Below are 22,873 nucleotides of genomic sequence, written 5' to 3' on the forward strand. Positions count from 1 at the left end.
CACTTGGACAAGTGTGGATTAATTAAGGAAAGCCAGCACGGATTTGTTCAAGGCAAATTGTGTTTAAACAACTTGATCGAGTTTTTTGATGAGGTAACAGAGGGTTGATGAGGGCAATCATCATCATCAAAGGCGGTCCCTCGAACGAGGATGACTTGCTTCCACAAGAGTTCACAGATGTTTCAATGAAGGACCCGATGTTCCAGTCCTGAACTCCAATTGAGGGGGTGGAAGATGCCTGTGCGTGGCGGTTGACATGATGTACATGGATTTCCAAAAGGCATTCGACAAAGTACCACATAATAGGCTTGCCAGCAAAGTGGAAGCCCATGGAATAAAAAGGACAGTGGCAGCATGGATACGAAATTGGCTAAGTGACAGGAAACAGAGAGTAGTGATGAATGTTTTTTTTTCAGACTGAAGGAAGGTATACAGTGGTCTTTCCCAGGGGTCAGTTCTAGGACCACTGCTTTTCTTGATATATATTAATGACAAGGCACAATTTCAAATTTTGGAGATGACACAAAACTTGCAAGTATAGTGAACAGTAAAGAGGATAGTGATAGGCTTCAAGACATAGCCAGGCTGGTGGAATGGGCGGAAATGTGGCAGATGAAATTTAACGCAGAAAAGTGTGAAGCGATACATTTTGGTAGAAAGAATGAGGAGAGGAAACTAAAGGGTATAATCCTAAAGGGGGTGCATGAACAGGAAGACCTAGGGGTAAATGTGCACAAATCATTGGAGGTGGCAGGGCAGGTTGAGAAAGCAGTTAAAAAAGCTTACGGAATCCTGGGCTTCAGGAATAAAGGTATAGAGTACAAAAGTGTGGAAATTACAATGAACCTGTATAAAACACTGGTTCAGCCTCAACTGGAGTATTGTGTCCAATTCTGGGCACTGCACTTTAGGAAGGATGTGAAGGCCTTAGAGAAGGTGCAGAAAAGATTTACAAGAATGATTCCAGGGATGAGGGACTTCAGTTACGTGGATAGACTGGAGAAGCTGGGATTGTTCTCCTTAGAACAGAGAAGATTGAGAGAAGATTTGATAGAAGTGTTCAAAAGCATGAGGGGTCTGGACAGAGTAGATAGAGAGAAACTGTTCCCACTGGCAGAATGGTCGGAGCAGGCTTGAGAGGCCATATGGCCTACTCCTGCTCCTATTTCTTATGTTCTTATAAGAGTCGAGAACCAGAGGACACAGATTTAAGGTAATTGGCAAAAGAACCAAAGGAGACATAAGGAAAAACCTTTTTACACAGCAAATGGTTAGGATCTGAAATGCACTGCCTGAAAAGGTGGTGGAGGCAGATTCAATCATGGCTTTCAAAAGGGAGTTGGATACGTACCTGAAAGAAAAACATTTTCTGGGCTTTGGGGAAAGGGCGGGGGAGTGGGACTAGCTGAGGTGCTCTTGCAGAGAGCCGGCACGGGCTCGATGGGCCATAGTGTATCAGCTGTACGTTGAGTACCGTACTGTATCAGCTGTAGAACATTGAATACCGTACTGTATGGAGCCAGAAAGCTTTGCTACTGTACTCCAATTTATTGGAATATGTTGTGCTGTAACATGATCACCTTGATTTTGAAGACAGAACGTGGGGGCGAAATTGCCCTTTTTGAGAGGCCCATTAGTGCCACCCAGGGGTGAGGGGGAGCTACCGGCTCCCGGGAACTTACCCGGGAGTTTGCGGAGGCGCTGTCACGGCAGCGGTGCGACTCGTGAGTAGCGCCCCAGGCCACAGTGCAACTGGTGGTGATGTCAGCGTGTGCAGCGACCCCTCAGCGCCACTCGCCGACCCCTTACTGCCCCACAGGAGAAATTACCCCGCAGCCCGCGAGGCTGACATAAGCGGGTGTCAACGACAGCTTTGTGGGTCGTGAAATTGGCCGAGGTCCACTCTCAGGGCAGAGGTTAAAGGGGAATTCGCCAATGCCCCGCACTGCCATCTTACATTTTTTGCTGACTCTTAAGTCGTCTCACCTCTTTTTTTGCCTGGTCTCGGCCGCCATTGTGCATCCCCGCACTCCGTTTTGGGTGCCAGGCCGCAGGGCCGGTACCACAGTGGCCATCAGAGGCCTTGCAGTGTGTGCAGTGGCCCTCTCCTTTAAGCGAAGGGGAGGGCCGCTGAAGCGAGTCAGTGCTACGGGGAGCGTCTCCGTAGCAATTCTGATCACACCCCGTTAGTGCTGGTCCCGTCCTTAAAGGAAGTGGAACGCGTGAGATTGCACTCCACTTCCTTTGAGGGGCAGTAAGCCCAATTCAACGGCCGGGATGGAACCTCTGCGCTGGCCACAGGGAGTCCTGCCCCGAATGGGTTACCGCCCACAATCGGGACGCAGGGCAATTTTGCCCCATGTACATTTCATCAAACCATGACTCAAGCTTCAAATTTATGGTTAAGTTTACCTAACTTTAAACAATAAATGAACAGTGCTCAGTATAAGCAGTGGGCCAATAATTCCAGCCTCACCGGGTCCGCACGAAGTGCGCACACACTTGGCAAGGCCTCGCAAAAGCCCGTACTCGAGAACCGGCTTTTCCAATCTGTCAAGATTTCTTCTGACAGAATCTACGCATCCCCACAGGAAGGACATCCACCCGGGGCAGAGATTGGGCTATTTGCTGAACTCTTGCCCAGCGAATGTCCTTCAAACTCCTACACTTGGTAAAAGCAGGCGCATAGCTTACTTTTACCAGCGTAATACTTTTAAAACATATAAACATTAAATGTTATCATTCATTTTTATATTAAAAACCCTGTCCATTAAAGTAAGTTTATTTTAACCCAATTAAAACATGTAAAAAGATATTCCAAAAAAGATATATTTTTCTCAAACATTTAATTACATTTCATTTCAATTAATTTTAAATATGTGCGGTGCTTTTTTTAAGTTATTATGCTGTGTTTCGGTGTTTGAGGAGCTTATTCTTATTGACAGTAATGGGAACTCGTAAAAATGGAGTTCCCATTTTTATCAATGAGAATACTACCTAGTGCTGGAGTCACATGGTCCAGGCCCATATGTCTCCGGCATTTCCGTATGTACGGGGAAGTCATCTCCCGTAGGCTCTGCATCGAATGAAGGCCTCCGACCGCAATCGAAGGTTCCTCTGTGACCACCAGGCATCTTCATCGATTTTTTTCGAGTCGCAGGAAGCTTCCGACTGCAATTTCTGGGCCAGTATATTTACAGTATTTGCAAACTACCATTCTCCACGAAATATTAAAACACGGTCTATCAGGGAATTTTAATATAGACTACTCCCCCTTTCTTTATCTTGCTCAGTTGCCTGTAATTAGATCCAGATCATTACTTCAGCATTGACCAAAATTCAAACTGATTTATTGCCGTCTTCCTTGTGGAGCAGAGTAAAATGAACGTTATTAAAAAGTGAAATTACCTATTGGAGATGATAACACTGCCACCTCTAGGATTATTATTTCAAGTGGCTGATGTAGATGCTACAACTATAATTTTTCCTTTCTGTGGTTGAGCCAGATAATCGTGTCAGGAGTAGTGGAGTATATCGCTGGGATGCCTCCTTCGTGTTTCTGAATGGGGCATTGAGCCGTTCGATGTTCCATGGTCTGTTCTGGGTGACCATGGTCGCACACTGGAGCATTTTTGATTTTCCAATTTAAACAATTTTAGCCTTGCACCGCCTATTTTAGGTGGGCAGAGAAACTACGGACACTAATTTTGTTCAGCTTTTCAAACACAGGCCCCGGGGGACTAGTACTGCCTAACAGATACTTTTAATATCCAGCTTATCTGTTTAAACAAATGATGAATTGGCTGAGTACTGAGAGAAATGTGAAACTGCCGTGGATTGACACGGAAGCAGATGAGGCCACACAATCTGATCTTTCAAAATTAGTCTGAATCAAGTTGCCAGAGGGGATAATGAATCATCCCATCACTCAATGCTTGTTAAAACACAGAAGTCTGGCTTGAGGAAATTGCCCCGAACTTCATTATGGAGTAGCGCAGCCGTTCGTGGAAGGGGAACGGAATAAATAATGAGAGCTGGAATGTAAAATATTAGATTGATTCTCAGTTAAAGAAAAGATGGTTTTGATACGATGTAGAATTCCAGTAAATCATCTTGTATAATATATGCAATAACATCAGCATGAGAGGATATCCAGAAGCATTATTAGATATTAAAGAATTTCCACCCAATCCCATTTAGAGAAGACTAAATGCGAATATGCCAATTAAACCACTTTAAGAATCAATATTTTTGGCAACATCCATTTTATCAGGAGTAATCTTTACTTATTATTTAAAACCATACAACATGGTAGCACAGTGGTTATTGACTGGACTAATAATCCACAGGCCTGGACTAATAGTCCAGAGAGTGTGAATTCAAATCCTACCATGACAGTTTGAACATTTTTAATTAATTTTTTAATAAAATCTGGAAATAAAATAAAGATGGTATCAATAAAAGGGACCAAGCAGCTGTTGGATTATCATAAAAATTAAAGCTCTTTAGTGAAAGAAACCCGGTGTCCTTATCCAGTTTGGCGTATATGTGATTCCAATCCCACACTAACGTGGTTAACTCTTAAGGGCCCGAACTTGGTGAAAGCTAAGGCCCGCCCAAGTACCGCCGAGAGACCTGCCGGTACTCTGGCAGGGAGGTTCCTCAAAAAAATCTGCAAAGACTGCCCGGGGGCAAAAAAAACAACTTATGCCCTGAATGTAGGCGGCAGCGGGTGGGGGTTCCCAATCTCGGCGGCAAATGCAATCCTCACCAAAGTGCCACCGAGGATTGAGTCGGGCCCAGGGAGGGGGGAACACATAAAAATAAAAATTTACACAAGCAAAAAAACAACTCTGGAAAACCTTCAGGGGACCCCCATCCACCTGAATCGCTGTAAAAAAAAATAAAAGAAGTTTACTAACCTTTTTTTTAACAGGTCCTTCATACTTACCATTGGGGTTAGACCTGCCTCCACGCAGTGGTCCTTCCCCCTGCTGCTGCCTACTCCCGCCCGGAGGAATCTGTCAGCTCGGGAGGACACTTATATGTCTTGTGTGTAAGCGGACGTCAACGGGCATTTCCCAGCAGTCCTCCCCTCCCGCCGGCGGGAGGCCTGGTGGAAACTAGCACCGGGGGGAGACCGCCCAGCAAACTCGGCAGCAGCGGGCAGTGAGTGCACCAAGTTCGGGCCCTAACTCCCCTCTGGAGAGGTTGAGCAAGACATTCAGTTGTCCACTCAAGGCAATAAGTGTCAGACTTGCCAGCAATGTCCACATCACAAGAATGAATTTAAAAAAGTCAAGATGGGTGTAGATAATAAAGTGTAAAGTTGATGATGTCCACTGAGGAGAAGACATGGAGTGGAATTTCCTGCATCTTTGCATCCAGAGACACCTGTAATCGGGGCATAAAGCAAATATCTGGTGTAAAAGATCGAGGGACCTCAGGCTCAACTGTCTTACGTACATTATTCCTTGCTCTAGTCATCCTGATGTCTGAACGCATCTCAGCTCAATATGGGCCTGCCCCCAGGCTAAAGAGCCGTATGTGCAATTACACTTGCTCAAAATGGGTGTAAAATTAAACCCAGAATCCTGGGCACAGCAGGCAACAAAGTCATTTATCTTTTGCTTTATTGCAATTTTTTGAGCATTTTTTGTTATAAATTATCCTCACTGAGACCGGCACTGTATTTTTCTTTGAATGCATTTTTTACGCTGTCAGTATAAGTTACCTTAAAAATGGAAACGCCTCCTGGATTGCAGATTCTTAATCATGTTGCGCCTAATTTGCATGCATAACAGGTGGCTTGATGTATAGTTTAAATGTTCTTACTTAACGAAGGAATATATAGTGTAAATTCAGCACTTTCCTCCAGCCCCGATTTTAAACACTGATTTCTGCTTGTTTACACCCATTTTTACGTTTCGGCGTATGTTAATGCGGTTGGCAGGAAATTTGGGTGTAAATAAAATGTTGGCAAGATGGGCACACGAATGGGTGTAATTTCAAGTGTAACTTCCCAATTATACTTCCACTGGTAATTCCACCCCCAGTGTCTATGAATGTGCAACCAATATTCATCCATTTTGAAGCATAGGATCAGCCAGAGCCCAGATCTAATGAGGGTAGAACAATGTAATAAGTATTGGTGCTGTGCATAAGCAAGTGGGAGCCATAGCAGAATATTATGAGCGTTTGGTTAAAATGTACTGAATAAATTGAGACTGGACTTAAACATACACTCACAGGATTTGTGGAAATAACACTAGAAGCAGCACAAAGGATTAAATGTACCATAATATTAAACAATGTTTCTCCCTAGACTGAAATTCTGCAGTGGTTCCACTGGTCTCCCCCTGTGAATGCAGCTCCAAATGTTGTTGTACAGAAACATAGAAAATAGTTGCAGGAGTAGGCCATATGGCCCTTCGAGCCTGCACCACCATTCAATATGATCATGGCTGAGCATGCAACTTTAGTACCCCATTCCTACTTTCTCTCCATATCCCTTGATCCCTTTAGCAAAACATTTCCTCATACATTATCTTTCATATACCTGTGAATTGCCTAAGTCGTCACAATGAAACATTGCATGACTTCTATCTATTTTGTGGGCTTATATATCTTCACACACGTCAAGTAGCCCCATCTGTAGGAGTATTTTTGCTTCTGCCCAACTATTTAACATTCCATATCGGAAATGAATTGAGCTAATTATTTTGGCTGGATGTATGGGTCGGGAAGAGAATCTACGACAAACATTGCCACAGTATCATCCTATTAGAAGCATGTTCAATGGGACAAGGTACTCTGCTGCCTTCAAGTAACTCATTTTCAAACTCCCAGCAGGCCATTGGGAGCACGTTAGGAATTTGGGCATGTTCAATTTCCTGACCATTAATTTAAATATTTGAAAAAATTATGCACAGACTGCAGCTGAAGTTTTGATATGTGGTCCCGATGGGCTGGGCTCCTCGCTAACAGAATGAAATCAGAATATTACACATCATTATACCATAGAGGAGGTCCCTACTGGTAAGAACACATTTAAATGTATTTTAATCCTTTTCTGGCATTGTGACATTAGGGTTGTATGCAATGTTTACTCCTTACAATCTCACACAAACACACACATACTGCTTACTGGTAGTGAACAGGAATGTAGCATAAAATTAAATATCCCTGTGACAAAAATTGCAACATTTTGTCCATGGTTCTTACTTTTTGTATATTGTGTTTCCTAGGTTAAAAATGCCATACTCAATATGGAAGTTACATACTCATTTAAAAGCCAATATATTGGTTTAAGAGACGAGGGGGTAATTCTTTGACTTCACACTCCCTGCAGGGAGGCTCACCAGCTGGGAGCACACGTTGAAATCGAGGCACACACAGCACATGTCTGACTGGCCATTAATGTAAATGGTTGGAAAATTATGCACATTGTGTGCCCAATTTTCCAACATGTCCTGCTGCGATCATGAATTCAGATAATTACACCTAAAATGTCTATAGAAACTGTGTTGGGAACAAAGTATCCTCAGTATGCAATTATTTTCCTTGCAAAGTCGTTAATGTAAATGCACTGCTAGAAACAATCACTAATCTAATCAGGAAGGCTACTCACCTAATCCCAGTCTCACCAGATTGTATCAATGCCCTAAAACGCAGATGTTGGGGATTTAACTTTCAGTTCAAACACCACATTTTGCCAGCACCTGGACGTTTCATCTATCACCAGTTTGTTTCTTTCTTCCTCTGTCAGCTGTGGCTCAGTGGATAGCACCCTCGTCTCTGGGTCAGAAGGTTGTGGTTCAAGTCCCACTCCAGGGACAAATCTAAGCTGACATTCCAGTGCAGTGCTCAGGGAGCGCTGTACTGCTGGAGTTTTTTGGATGAGATGTTAAAATGAGGCCCCGGCTGTCCTCTCAAGTAAAAGATCGCATAGCGCTATTCGAAGAAGAGCAGGGAAGTTATCCCTGGTGTCCTGGCCAATATTTATCCCTCAATCAACATAACAAAATAAAACAGATTATCTGGTCATGATCACCTTGCTGTTTGTGGGAGCTTGCTGTGCACAAATTGGCTGCTGCGTTTCCCACATTACAACAGGGACGACACTCCAAAAGTACTTCATTGGCTGCAAAGCACTTTGAGACGTCCGGTAGTTGTGAAAGGCACTACGTAAATGCAAGTCTTTCTTTCTTTCTGGCCATGTGGCACAGGATGGAAGACTGGTCTGTGGACATCCACCTACCCACGTCCTACGAAGGCTAAGGAATCATACCACTCACTTTTTTGAAAAATGTTTGTTTTATTCCAAGTGCTGCAAGGAACTTTTCAAAGGATTTCGCCTGATTGGTTTCTCTGTTTAACCCTTTATACGCTGACTTCAAATTTCTGTTTTTGGACTAATTTTAAAACTTTGCTTTTATTTCATGCTTTAGTTAGGATGAGACAGTAAAGTGAGGCACTGTCCGCTTGTTTCGGTGGAGATAAAATATCCCATTGCACTACTTGAAGAAAAGCAGGGAGTTCCCCAGTATCATGGCCAACGTTTCATCCTCAACCAACTCCATCAAAAGCAGATTAAGTGCCCATTCATGTCATTTGCTGTTTGTTGGACCTTGCAAGGTGACTGCCAGGTTGGTCTTCATACAGCAACTACTCTCAAAAGTAATTCATTGTATGTGAAGCACACTGGGACATTTAGAGAACATGATTAAATACTATTAGATGGTGCCAAAAGACTGGAGGATTGCAAATGTTACACCCTTATTCAAAAACTGGGAGGAGGATAAAGCTAGCAATTACAGGCCGGTCAGTTCAACCTCGGTTGTGGGGAAGCTTTTAGAAACAATAATCCAGGAGAAAATTAACAGCCACTTGCACAAGCATGCATGGATAAAGGAGAGTCAGCACAGATTAGTTAAAGGCAAATCGTGCTTGACTAACTTATAGGGCTAGGACCTCCACTTTTATGCTTATCGCCCAAAAATGGGCATTATTTCTGGCGTGGGTGGCAAAAAAGCATTTTCAGATCACCGGCTTCTCGCCCATTCTCAAAACACCTAGTCTCCATTTTTGAAAATGGGCGTTATCGCGAGCGATATGAAATGGGTGTAGCATTAAATCTCGCTGACCTTCTGCCGTAAAGTGTGGCCGTCCTTAGCAACGGCATGGCAACCCTCGATTCCTGCAATTCAGGAGGTCAAGGGTCATTATGACTTGCGCAGAAGAGGAGACAGAGAGAGAGGGAGCTCAGAGGGACTGAAGGCGTGGCTGGGTGTGGTGTGGCTACTTTGGGAGGAAGGAGGGAGACTTTAGAGCTTCACAGCAAGTAGGAAAACAAAAATTAGCTGTTACCAGCCACATATTTGACTGAATTTGCCCTATAATGGAGACAGAGGAGGAGGCATCACAGCACGCTGTGGAGACTGACACTGGAAAGAACAGTGATGTGGGAGAGGAGCACATTGGAGGGTGCAAAAGAGCCAGGAGTTTCTCGGACGAGGCAAATGCCTCCCGCCTGCAGGATGTCGAGTTACATTGGGGTGGTTTGACACAGGGAGGGTGTGGGAAGCCCACCCCAAAAGCCTACCAGCAGATATGGACCGAGATAACAGAGGTGGTCTCGTCGGTGACCAACAAGGTTCGTGAGGGCAACTAATACTGCAAACGATGGAACGACCTTGTGGGATCTGCAAGAGTAAGTATTACATTAATTTACATGTACCTATGTATTTAGATAATTTGATTTGTAACAGTCATGAGTGACTATCAGCAGATGTGAGGTCTTTCACTTTTACCGGGAATGTTTTACTCAAAGCCTACGGTCACGGTGTACGTCTTTAGGTAAAGAATGATAATTTTCATAATAATCATGATTACATCTGTTGGTTATGTGCTGTATCAGTGTCTGTGACAGTACCTAGCAATGATATCATGCAATGATCTCATGCCATGTCGTCCTGTCACCTTTTACAGAAGAAGCTCTCGACGATGAGGTCCGTGCAAAGGCGAACGGGTGGGGGGCCACCAGTCCCCAGCGACCTCACTGACATGGAGAAGCGAGTGCTCGCAATCGTGGGGAAGCACCCCGGGACAGTCACTGACACATCTGCAGACTCTGAAGTGATGCCACGTGAGTAAAGTTTACACCATTGCGTGATGTGAAGTCAATGGATGCCACACCCACTCATATCCGAACAATCATATATGATAGATGATTTCTAAAATTGTCATAGAACTAATGATGGCCTAATGAAAATCATTGCAATGCACATATGTTGATGGTCATGAAATGTGATGTCTGCGATGATTTTGAGAGCGGTGGTGCTTTTGTCGTGCATATGCTGTGTGTAGCAGTGAACTCACCTTGTAACCCTAGCACCCCCTTCTCCTTTAATAACCTCATTTGTGTTTCGTAGCTCAGCCAGCAGCGCGTCCCAAGGCAAAACCACAGAGGCCAGAAGGTGGGGCCACGGGGCCCGATTCTCCGGACGATCCTACATCTGGTGCTGAGGAGCTCCGATTCTCACCCGTCAATCCGCTGGGTCTGTTCTCCATAGATGAGAGCCTGCATCGCCACGCTCCAGAAGCCATTCCACCCCAAGGCAATCTAGTGGTCCTCTGGTTATTCCCGCCTCCACTCTGGAGGTACCAGCCCCAAGCACCTCGCCACAGGGCACCCCATTTGTCCCCAGGCTGGCGCCGACCCCACAGCGGTCTCGTGGACGCGGCAAGTCTGTTCCACGAGCGCCACATGAGAGGGGAGAGATGGTACAGTTGTCCAGGAGGACTGTAGACAATGGTAACCAGCTCATCGAAGCATTGGGGGGGCATATCCCGACAGCTGGCCACCATGACCAAGTACATTCCGTGGATGGCGGAGGCCCTGGATGCGATAGCCAGGAACACTGCTGCCACAGGCCTCCCAGTGGTCCCTGAGCACGGCACTCCACCCCTAGGTTCCACACCACCACTGCCAACGACAGATGAGAGCAAGATCCTGCTTCTGCATTAGAGAATGTTACCCCCTCGGCACCCCCCCGCTCCCATACCCGTGCAACCACCGCATCTGCCTTCATCCCCCCTAATGAGGCACAGCCTGAGGAGTTCCTCGGCCAGGTCCCGTGGAGCGAGGAGGGGAAGCGGTAGAGGTGGGGAGAAGACGGAGAGGGGGGAAGGAATGTGAGGTGCATGTCCGCAGGTGATGGCTGTGTTATATCTCCATCTGGGTTGTATGCAATTTGTTGTAATGTATGGAGGCAGGGGACCACGCTCCTGCTTTGCCTTTGTATTCTGTGTTGCTGGACATGTTGAACATTTGATTGATGTCAATGGTGGAAAAAGTGGGGTGTGGGCGGGGGTTGGGTGTTACTGCCTGTAATACTTATGATTTCAGATCAATGTTGGTATAAAAAATTTTTTATTGAACATAATCTTGTGCATTGTCTCAGATAGCTGGACCGTTACACACTGGTGGTTCCTTAACATGAAAGAGTTAAATACAACTTAACATCAATCAATGTAAACTTTAACTGGCACCAAGGTGATGGACACCATTGATGTCTGAGCTGCACAGTGTGGCAGCGTTGTCACTCACATCAACGCTCTTTCAGGCAAATCGTTCAGATCTCAGCTCCTCACGTAAGAGTCTTGCAGCTATGCAGACACCACGAGACCTTTCCTGCGGTCTGGAGGTGGTCGTGGGCATGGTTGCATAGCCAGCCTGATTGTCTGGCCCCTCGTCGTGCTCGTCCTCTCTCTCCTGAGGTGGAGCATCAGTCCCTTCTGGCAATTCTTGGCCCCTCATGATAGCCAGGTTGTGCAACATTGGGCACACGACCATGAGTTTACCTACTTGCTCAGGGTTGTATTGTAGCTCCCCTCCTGAGTGGTCAAGACATCTGAAGCGCTGCTTAAGCACAGTTATTGTTTGGTGTCCCCATTGCATTGAAAGTATAATAACGATTGATCAGAAGCAATGATTTCCTCACTAAAATACACCTGGCGTAAAGCCCCAATAATCCAGAGTCTGAAAATTTGTTTGTTGAGATGTTCACTTCACCTGAGAAGAACTCCAGAGTCAATGCATACTCCTCCGAAGTTGAGGCAGCCTTTTGAATGAAGCGACCTGCAATTTTAAAAATGCCAGCCACACCGCTGGCTTTCATTCAGAACAGTTCCACTTTTTCTGGGCGTTTGTTTGGGCGAGCGATATTGTGGGCGATATGTGCGTGAGGTAGTTAAAGTGACGGTGGGCGATCTCTTGGGTGTTAGTTTCGCCAAATGTGCTCTTTACGTCAAAAAAAAGTGGGCGGGCGGTATTATTGAATCTCAGTGTTAATTCTATGTGGAAAGTAACGCTGGGCGATATTATGGGCGTTGATTTCGCCCATTCTGATGATTCCGCCCCAAAAAAGTGGGCGGGCGGTAATATTTTTTCCCGGCATTAAGCACATGTGGAAAGTAACGTTCGGCGATAAGTTTCCTAAAAATGCCCGTCAGTTTCCATTTTGTGCCAAAATGGATGATATATGGGCGTTATATGTCATTTCAGCAGTAAAATGGGCGTTAAGTGGCCGTTAAGCATGCAAAAAAAGTGGAGGTTCTAGCCCATTGAGTTTTTTGATGAGTTAACAGAGAGGGTGGATATGCAGTGCAGTTTATGTTGTATACATGGACTTTCAAAGGCATTTTTGATAAAGTACCATATATTAGGCTTATTAGCAAAATTGAAGCCCATGCGATAAAAGGGGCATTTAGCAATGTGGATACAAAATTGGTTAAGAGATAGAAAACAGAGAGTTGTGGTGAGTGGCTGTTTATCGGACTGGAGGGAGGTATACAGTGTTGTTCCCCAAAGTTCAGTACTAGGATTACTGCTGTTCAATGACTTGGACTTGGGGGTATAGGGCACAATTTCGAAATTTGCAGATGACACAAAACTTGGAAGTGTAGTAAACAGTGCGAAGATAGTTAATATGTCTATACTTATCAGTAGAATAACTCCACGAGGTCTAGTGCTGTGCTTGAACTGCTGTAACCTTAATCTCTTTATTGTAACTGCAGAGTGCAGTCACCGCATGGTGACCAGCCATTTATACAACTCCTGCCTCCCACAGTTGCACCCTCTAGTGGTTCCAGCATAGTATATACACAGAGTGTACATATGTGACAACATTCCCCCCCAAAGTCTTTGATGCGAGTTAGTTACAGGTTGTGGCGATCCGGAACTCTGCGCTCCCTGGTTGATCGTCTGAGTGTCACTTCTGGCATAGGTGAGTTGGTCGGGCCACTGCTGTCTTGCAGCGCTGTTGGTGTGACTGGACTGTTGGAGATGGTGGAATCATCCTCGTGGTTGGCAGCTAGGTCTGTTGCTGATTGGGTGTGTGTAGGTGGATCGCTGAAGGTAAGGTCCTCTCCCGGTAGGTCCTGGTTACCTGTAAATCGCAATTTGGTCTGGTCCAAATGCTTTCTGCACGTTTGTCCGTTAAGCAGTTTGACAACAAACACGCTTTTCCCCTCCTTGGTGAAAACAGTGCCAGCGACCCATTTGGGGCCATGACCGTGATTCAGCACAAACACCGGGTCCTTTACAGTGATGTCACGTGATACAGCCACGCGATCATGGTACATGTTTTGCCAATGATGCCTGGTTTCCACCTGATCGTTGAGGTCAGGGTGGACTAAGGAGAGCCTGGTTTTGAGTGCACGTTTCATTAGTAACTCCGCAGGGGGGACCCTGGTAAGCGAGTGGGGTCGTGTCCTATAATTGATCAGCATCCGGGATAGGCAGGTTTGCAAGGAGCCTTCCGTTCCACATTTCAAGCTCTGCTTTATGATTTGGACTGCCCGCTCCGCTTGGCCGTTGGATGCGGGCTTGAACGGGGCAGACCTGACATGCTTGATGCCATTGCGGTTCATGAATTCATTGAATTCCGAACTGGTGAAACACGGACCATTGTTGCTGACCAGAATGTCGAGCAAGCCATGGGTGGTAAACATGGCCCTGAGGCTTTCAATGGTGGCGGTGGACATGCTGGATGCCATTATTCGATCCACTTAGAGTAGGCGTCCACTACAACAAAGAACATTTTTCCTAGAAAGGGGCCCGCATAATCTACATGGATCCTGGAGCAAGGTTTTGCGGGCCAGGACCACAGACTAAGTGGAGCCTCCCTGGGGGCGTTGCTCAATTGTGAGCAAGTATTACACTGGTCCAAGTCAATGCCGGGCCACCAGACGTGGGACCTGGCGATAGCCTTCATCGTGACTATGCCTGGGTGGGCACTGTGTAGGTCGCGTATGGACGTTGTCCTGCCTTTTTTTGGCAGGACGACGGGGTTGCCCCATAAAAGGCAATCCGATTGGATGGACATTTCGTCTTTACAATGGTGAAACAGCTTTATCTCGTCTTGCATTTCTCTTGGGGCCGCTGACCAGCCCCCATTGAGGATGCAACTTTTTACAAGAGATAACACAGGGACCTGGTTGGTCCAGGTCCTGATCTGGCGAGCCGTTACGGGTGACCCTTCACTTTCGAAGATGTCCATGACCAGGCACAGGTCTGTGGGTTGCGCCATTTCCACCCCGGTGGTGGGCAACGGTAGCCGGCTAAGGGCATCGGTGCAGTTCTCAGTGCCTGGCCTGTGACAGATCGTATAATCGTAGGCCAACAGTGTTAGTGCCCATCTATGGATTCGCGATGAAGCATTGGTGTTTATGCCTTTGCTTTCCGAAAACTGTGAGATTAGGGGCTTGTGGTTGGTTTCTAACTCGAACCTGAGTCCGAATAAATACTGGTGCATTTTTTTACCCCATAGACACAGACCAAAGCCTCCTTCTCGACCATATTGTAGGCACTTTCGGCCTTGGATAGACTTCTAGACGTATATGCAACCAGTTGGAGTTTGCCCGCTACATTTGCTTGCTGTAAAACACACCCGACACCGTACGACAATGCGTCACATGCTAAAACTAGACGTTTACCTGGGTCATACAATACAAGCAACTTGTTCGAACACAGCAAGTTTCTGGCCTTTTTGAAGTTAGCCTCTTGATTTTGACCCCAAACCCAGTCGTCTCCCTTGCATAGCAACTTGTGCAACGGTTCGACCAAGGTGCTCAACTCTGGAAGAAAGTTACCGAGATAGTTGAGGAGTCCCAGGAACGAGCGCAGTTCCGTTACATTTCATGGTCTGGGTACATTCTTGATGGCCTCTGTCTTCGAGTCCGTGGGCCTGATGCCGCCTGCCGCAATCTTCCTCCGCAGGAATTCTACCTCTGGCGCCAGGAAGACATACTTGGATCGGTTCGGCCGGAGTCCGACTCTGCTTAGTCGATGTAAAACCTCAGGTGCAGGTGTTCGGTGGTGTCGCGACCAGTGATTAGGATGTCATCCTGAAATACAACGGTGCATGGAACCGATTTCAACAGACTCCATGTTCCTTTGGAAGATGGCTACAGCCGAGCGGCTCCTGAAAGGGCACCTGTGATACAAAAGCAGTCCCTTGTGTGTGTTAATGCACGTTAATTTTTTCAACGACTCAGCCAGCTCCTGGGTCATGTAAGCAGAGGTTAGTTCCAGCTTGGTGAATGCCTTTCCCCCTACTAATGTCGCAAAGAGATCATCGGCTTTGGGTAGCGAGTACTGGTCCTGTAATGAAACTCGGTTGATCGTTACCTTATAGTCACTGCAGATTCTGACCGTGCCATCACTCTTTAGTACCGCAACAATCGGGATGGCCCACTCGTTGAATTCGACTGGTGATATGATTCTCTTGAATTCTATCCAATTCGATCTCCACTTTCTCCCTCATTATGTAATCTTGTAATGAACAGGCTGTGCCTCGGAGACCAAGTGGATCTGCACTTTGGCGCCTGTGAAGTTGCCGATGCCTGGTTCAAATAAGGATGGGAATTTGCTCAGCACTTGAGCACAGGAAGCATCGTCCACTGAAGATAGTGCTTTGACGTCTTCCCAGTTCCACCGAATCTTCCCCATCCGGCTTCTGCCAAGCAGTGTTGGCCCGTTGCCTGGTACAGCCCAAAGTGGCAATTCGTGTATCTCTCCATCATAGGATACTTTTACGTTCGCACTGCCGATAACTGGGATCAGTTCCTTGGTGTAAGTACGCAGCTTTGTCTGAATTGGGCTCAGCTTGGGTCTTTGTTCTTTGTTGTCCCACAGCCTCTCAAAGGTCTTCTGGCTCATAAGTGACTGACTTGACTCCGTGTCCAACTCCATGGAAACAGGAATGCCATTTATCTTGACTTTCATCATCACGGGGTGACTTTTGGTAGTGAAGGTGTGCACCCCGTGCATTGCTTCCTCGGGCTGAGTCGCCTCTCTAGCTTGTACTTTATGATCTTTGCTGGATCGGAAACCTCCTGCCGACTCCTCTGCCATGTTTTGAGTCGCAGTTCTGCACATTGGCTGTGGGTGGCCCTTTTGGCCGCAGCCTTTGCACACAGTGTCTGAATCAACACAGACGGGCCCGATGATTACCCCCGACTCTGAGTCGGACTAATTCTTTGATCAATTTTCTGCACAGTACTTTCCAGTGAGTTTTGATTCCGGGAGAATCTCAACATTGAGGTTGTGAACGCCTGGCTTAAGGTGATGGCCCGCTTCACGTCCTGTCCCATCGCGAAAACATCCCGCAACACATTTTTGAGGAGTTTGCCAAATTTGCACGGTTCCGCGAGCCTTCGTAGGTCTGCGACATGTTCCGCTAAATCCTGGCCCTCGGTGCTCCAGTTCTAGTCAGTTAGAACAGTTTTTTTGGAACAGATTTTTTTTTCAAAAGGGGGCGTGTCCGGCCACTTACGCCTGTTTTGAAAGTTTAGGCAGTGAAAACATACTCCAAACTAACTTAGAATGGAATAAGTGTAGATTTCTGTACGCTCAGAAAAACCTTGCCTACACTTAGAAAATCAGGCGTAGGTTACAAATCAGACGCAGGAAACGAGGGTGGGGGTTGGGGGAAGGGAAGTTTACAAACATGAAACACATCACTTTTACAAATAAAGAACCATCATCAATAATAAATGATAAATAAATCAACCAATAAATCAATTAAAAAAATTAAAAATAAAAAATGTTTTAAAAATCAATAAATAAAAAATTATGTTTCTACTCACTGACTGCAGCACCGGGCGCCCTCCAACAACGTGCTGGGACAGGGCGCCCTCACTGTGTGTCTCTTTCTCTGTCTGTCAGTGTCTATGTGTTTCTGACAGTGAGGGGAGGGGGGAGGAGGAAGGGTGGGGAGAGAGAGAGGGGAGGGGGAGAAGAGGGAGGGGGGAATGGAGAGGGAGGAGAGGGGAAGGAGAGGGAGGGGGGGGACGAGGGAGGAGAGGGGAAGGAGAGGGAGGGGGGGGAAGAGGAGAGGGAGGGGGGAAGAGGAGAGGGAGGAGAGAGAGTAGAGGGAGGGGGAAGAGGAGAGGGAGGTGGGAAGAGGAGAGGGAGGGGGAGAGGAGAGGGAGGAGAGGGGGGAGGCTGAATGGGCCCGGCCGACATGAAAAAGCCAGGCCGAAGACTTCGGGTGGGGCCCGCCCCCAGCAAGATGCCGGGCGGGCTTGCCCCGCCGAAGGAAGAGGGAGCGGACTGGAGCTGAAGGGGGGGGGGTGCCGGGGGAGCTGGAGCGGAGCGGGAGCTGGTGGGGGGGGGGGGGGGAGAAGCGGCAGGCAGTGGAGCGGGAGCTGGGGGGTTGGGGTGGTGGCAGTGAGAGAACCTAAGGGAGCGTGAGCTGAACGGGGTGAAGCCGGAGCCACAGCCAGAGCAGGAGCAGGAGCTGGAGGAGGGAGGTGCAGTCCAATCTTCGCCGCCCCAGTGAGCCCATTCGGCCAGGGCTAGGGATGGCGTGCTTCGGGCCCCTCCCACACAGTTTCGGGCACCTGGAGCTACTGCACATGCGCGCCCACTGTAGCACACGTATGCGGAGGTCCCGGCACTGTTTTCAGCACAAGGACCTGGCTCCGCCCCCCCCCCCCACAGCTCGTGCTGTGCCGCGCCGAGGGCCTGGATCGACCTGAGGGAGTGGAGAATACCGAGGTAAGTTTTGAGCGCGGTTTTGAGCGCGGAAATCAGGCGTGGCTCGCGGGGCTGCGCCGTTCTAGGCGCAGCCTGAAACTTGACCCCATTAAATGGACTAAGGTCACTACAGTTCAAGTGCAATACATTGCCTCGTGGAGTCATTATCAGAGCATCCAAAGACACATCAGTTCCAAGGATGAAGGATTATGGTTACATGGATAGACTGGAGAAGCTGGAGTTGTTCTCCTAAGAGCAGAGAAGGCTGAGAGAAGATTTGATTGAGGTGATTAAAATCATGAAAGGTTTAAATAGAGTACATAAAGAGTAACTGTTTCCAATGGCTGAAGAGTCGATAACCAGCGGGCACAGATTTAAGATGATTGGCAAAATAACCAGAGGTGACATGAGGAAAATCCTTTTTATGCAACGAATGGTTAGGATTTGGAATGCACGGCCCGAGAGGGTGATGGAGACAGATTCAATACTAGCCTTCAAAAGGGAATCAGATAAATACTTGAAGGAGAATAAATTGCAGGGGTATGGGGAAAGAGCGGGGTAGAGGGACTAACTGGATTGCTCTTCGAAGGAGCCGGCACAGACACGATGGGCCAAATGGCCTCCTTCTGTGCTGTACTATTCTATGATTCGAGAGTCTATGGGCTCAATTTTCCCCAGCTATCTGACCGTTTTTTTGGCGTAAAATAAAATATCCAAGTTTCCCCAAAGTTTCTGCGCCAGCATAACTCAGTTAATTACGATTTTTTTAGGTTAGTATTTTTTTGCATCATCGGGGGCATAACCTGATGTCTGCACCAATTTTTCAAATTTAAGCAAGTTTGGCCAACTTACATATTTCCTACGATGGCATATGTGACCAATACCAAAAAACCTTCTGGGCACTTAAGAAAAACCAGCACACGTTAAAAAAATTGGCGCAGAAAGACACCATTGTTTTTAGGCCAAGTTTTGGAGGGAGTCAAGAAGACAAAGAATATGCATCAAGAAGCTACATTTTTCAAAGTCAAAAGGGAGAAAATGGAAGTCTAATGCAATTCTTCAATTTTTGATTTTTTTCAAAGTACCACGCCACCACCGAACTTCTCCTCACCGGGTTCGAGAGTCGGCTGGCAGAATCATTCCCTCACCCGGACACAGGAGCCCGGGGCTCGGCTTCAAAAGAAGCTCGGGGGTTGGGGGATGGAAACCGAACTGAAGGGATGAGAACCCATAGACATACAACAGCTTCAAAATAAGCCCGGGGGCCTTGGGGGGGGGGGGGGGCGGGTTGAGGGTAGTGTTAGGCGAGGGAGCGATTCTGCCGGCCGACCCTCGAGCCTGGTGAGGAGACGTTCGGTTAGTGGTGGGGTGGTACTTTGAAACAAATTAAAAATGAAAGAATTACATTAGATTTCGGTACAGCAAATATCCTAATTTGAACGCCTCGCTTCCCGTTCTAAACAAGCCTATTGCGCATGTGCAGACCAGAGTGTGGTCCATACCAGGACGTCGATCTTGGGCAGAGAGAGAGGAAAGAAGGTGTGAGTGCTTTCTCCTGCTGTTTTGAGCTTCTTGCAAAGCTATAATTTAATTATGGGGGCAATATTGACAATGCCAGACCTCGTGCAAGCCTTCTGCATGATGGTGCTGCAGAGGAGACGATTGATTAGACATCATCGCATGAGGAACCTCAGAGCATGTAGGATGATGGGCAGGAGGCCATACCTACATCGAGTATATCAAGATAGCTGTTCATACCTGCACCTGAGTGATGCAGACTGTATGAGAAGGCTGTGTTTCAGCAAATAAGTTGTAACCGAGATCTGTGAGTTATTAAAGCAGACCTGCAACCTAAAAGCGTCAGGAGGACTGCTTTGTCAGTTGAAGTAAAGGTTACAGCTGCACTTTCATTCTATACACCTGGATCATTCCAGGCCACAACTGGGGATGTGTGCACCATTTCTCAACATGCAACACATATCTGCATTCAGCAGATGACTGCTGCACTACATGCCCGGAGGAATGATTACATAAAGTTCCCCATGACCACCCAGGCAATGTGTGAAAGGGCTGTGGGCTTCTCCAGGATTGTTGGCTTCCCAAAGGTACAGGGCTGCATTGATTGTACCCACATCGCCTTGTGAGCACCTTTGAAGGATTCCGAGATATACAGGAACAGAAAAGGTTTCCACTCCATGAATCTGCAGCTCATCTGTGACGACATGCATCACATCATGTCAGTTGATGCAAGATATCCTGGGAGCACCCATGATGCGTTCATCCTACACAAGAGCATTATATCTGCCATGTTTCAGCAGGATTCAGCTGCTGAGCTAGCTGCTGGGGAACAAAGGGCACGGCCTCGCCACCTGGCTCATGACACCCCTACACATAACCCAGACGGAAGCTGACCGGGAATACAACATGTCAGATCAGCCATGATCTTATTGAATGGCGGAGCAGGCTCGAGGGGCCGTATGGCCTACTCCTGTCCCTATTTCTTATGTTCTTATGTCGCACATTGCGATGCGCAGCATAATAGATGACCATTGGCATTTTGAAGCAGCATTTCCGATGCCTGGACCATTCCGGAGGCTAGTTGCAATACTCTCCTGAGATTGTTGGTCAGTTCACTGTTGTGTGCTGCATGCTGCACAACTTAGCCATTATGAGGCAGCAGCAGCTGGTAGTAGAAGACCCACCTGCGGTGAGAGTGGCTGATGATGAGGAGGAAGATGCAGGTAACGAGGAGGAGGAGGAGGATGATGAGGAGCAGGAGGAAGACGAGGAGGAAGATGAAAAGGACGAGGATTGAATCTTCTTTTTGTAAGTTATTTCTTCCGGTGGATTTAGACTCTCTTGGACATTCCACCCAAGAGCAGGTGCCCTGTTTGCATGGTTATTCCTATGTAGCTCATCGACCACCAGGGATGTACAACAGCAGTGCAGACTGAACTGCCATTCAATTTTTGCTTTCTCCCTCCGGGGATCAGTGTTGCTTTTGCTGTGCTTAGAGCAACCTCCTAGGTTCACATGGCAACATGCACTCCAGCTGAACAGTGGCAAAATGTAAGATTTATAAAGGGAAACGTCTGTTGGCCTACAGGTTTCTCTAATCACGTTTTCTCACCTTGTTTTATTGGTTTAACTGTCAATTGGTTTAAGAACATAAGAACATAAGAAATAGGAGCAGGGGTAGGCCATACAGCCCTTCGAGGCTGCTCTGCCATTCAATAAGATCGTGGCTGATCTAATCTTGGCCTCAACTCTACTTTCCTGCCTGTTTCCCATAAACCTTGACTCCCCTATAGTTCAAGAATCTGTCTATCTCAACCTTGAATATGTTCAATGACACAGCCTCCACGACTCTCTGGGGTACAGAATTCCAAAGATTCATGACCCTCAGAGAAGAAATTCCTCCTCACCTCTGTCTTTAATGGGTGACCTCTTATTCTGAAACTAGATTCCCCCACGAGGGGCAACATCCTCTCTGCATCTACCCTGTCAAGCCCCCTCAGAATCTTATATGTTTCAATAAGATCACCTCTCATTCTTCTAAACTCCTATGAATACAGGCCCAACCTGCTCAAACTTGCCTCATAAGACAACCCCCCGCATCCCAGGTTTAACTCTTAGCTTTTTATAGAACTGTTCCACTAAAAGTTATTTTAGTGGCATCAAGGCTTGAGAGTCACCATTTCCACCATATTCACATCTCTCTTTTGTAATGTTTAGGATTATGTGACAATTCAGTAAAATACTTTCCCCTTCAAAGATTCTACTCGCCCTGACTCTGAATTCTGACAAAGGGTCTTCACCCGAAATATTAAACTGTCTTTTCTCTTTACAGATGCTTGTGGTCCTGCTGTTTACTTCCAGCATCTTCTGTTTTTATTTCAGGTTTCCAGCATTTACAGTTCCTTCCACTTTTGCGCGTCCCCCATTCCTTCACCCCACCATTGGCAACCGTGCCTTCAGATACCTAGATCCCACACTCTGGGATTTCCTTCTTAAGCCCTTCCACCTTCTTCTCCACTTTTAAGACCCTCTTTGACCAAGCTTTTGGTCACCCGCTCCTAATATTTCCTTTTTTGGCCCAGCATCCATTTTTAAAAATGATGCCTTTGGAATGTTCTTCAATGCTAAAAGCGCTATAGAGATACATCGTTTTTTTTTTGGCCCTGACCCTATTTTAGCCTTGAATATTACAGGTGCAACGTCCAGAATCCGGAACTCAGAAGACCGGAATTGACCGAAAACCAGACATTTTGCGCATCGCTGATGGAGTCGTCTGGAATCCGGAATTATTGTCCGAAAAACAGACATTTTTGAGGCAGCCAAGATGGCGACATCAGGCAGTGAGGGACAAGGAAACCGGTAAAAACGCAGCGCCGGGGGGGGCCATGGGAATCAGCGAGCAATGAGGACCGAAATCAGGCAAAACCCGAAATCCGGCATGGATTCAGTTGAGGATTCCGGATTTCAGACAAGAAAATCAATAGTCTGAAAACCAGAATCCTCAACTGAATCCGTGCCGGATTTCAAGTTTTGCCAGATTTCAGACCTCGCAGCTCAAAACACGGCATGGATGCAGTCGAGGATTCCGGACTTCAGACTATTGATTTTCTTGTCTGAAATCAGAAAAAAACCAAAAACCGGCACAGACTCAGTCCTGAGGATTCCAGATTTCGGACATTGTACCTGTATAACAAACACCTGAATCCATTAACATTTGCACAAAACAACGTCACATCTAAGAGTGTTAGTATATCAGTAATATTGGAATTCAAGTGATGCGGGTACAGGAAACAAAACTAAGTAGGCCTG

This window comes from Pristiophorus japonicus, chromosome 8, assembly GCF_044704955.1.
Source record: "Pristiophorus japonicus isolate sPriJap1 chromosome 8, sPriJap1.hap1, whole genome shotgun sequence".
Taxonomy (NCBI): Eukaryota; Metazoa; Chordata; class Chondrichthyes; family Pristiophoridae; genus Pristiophorus; species Pristiophorus japonicus.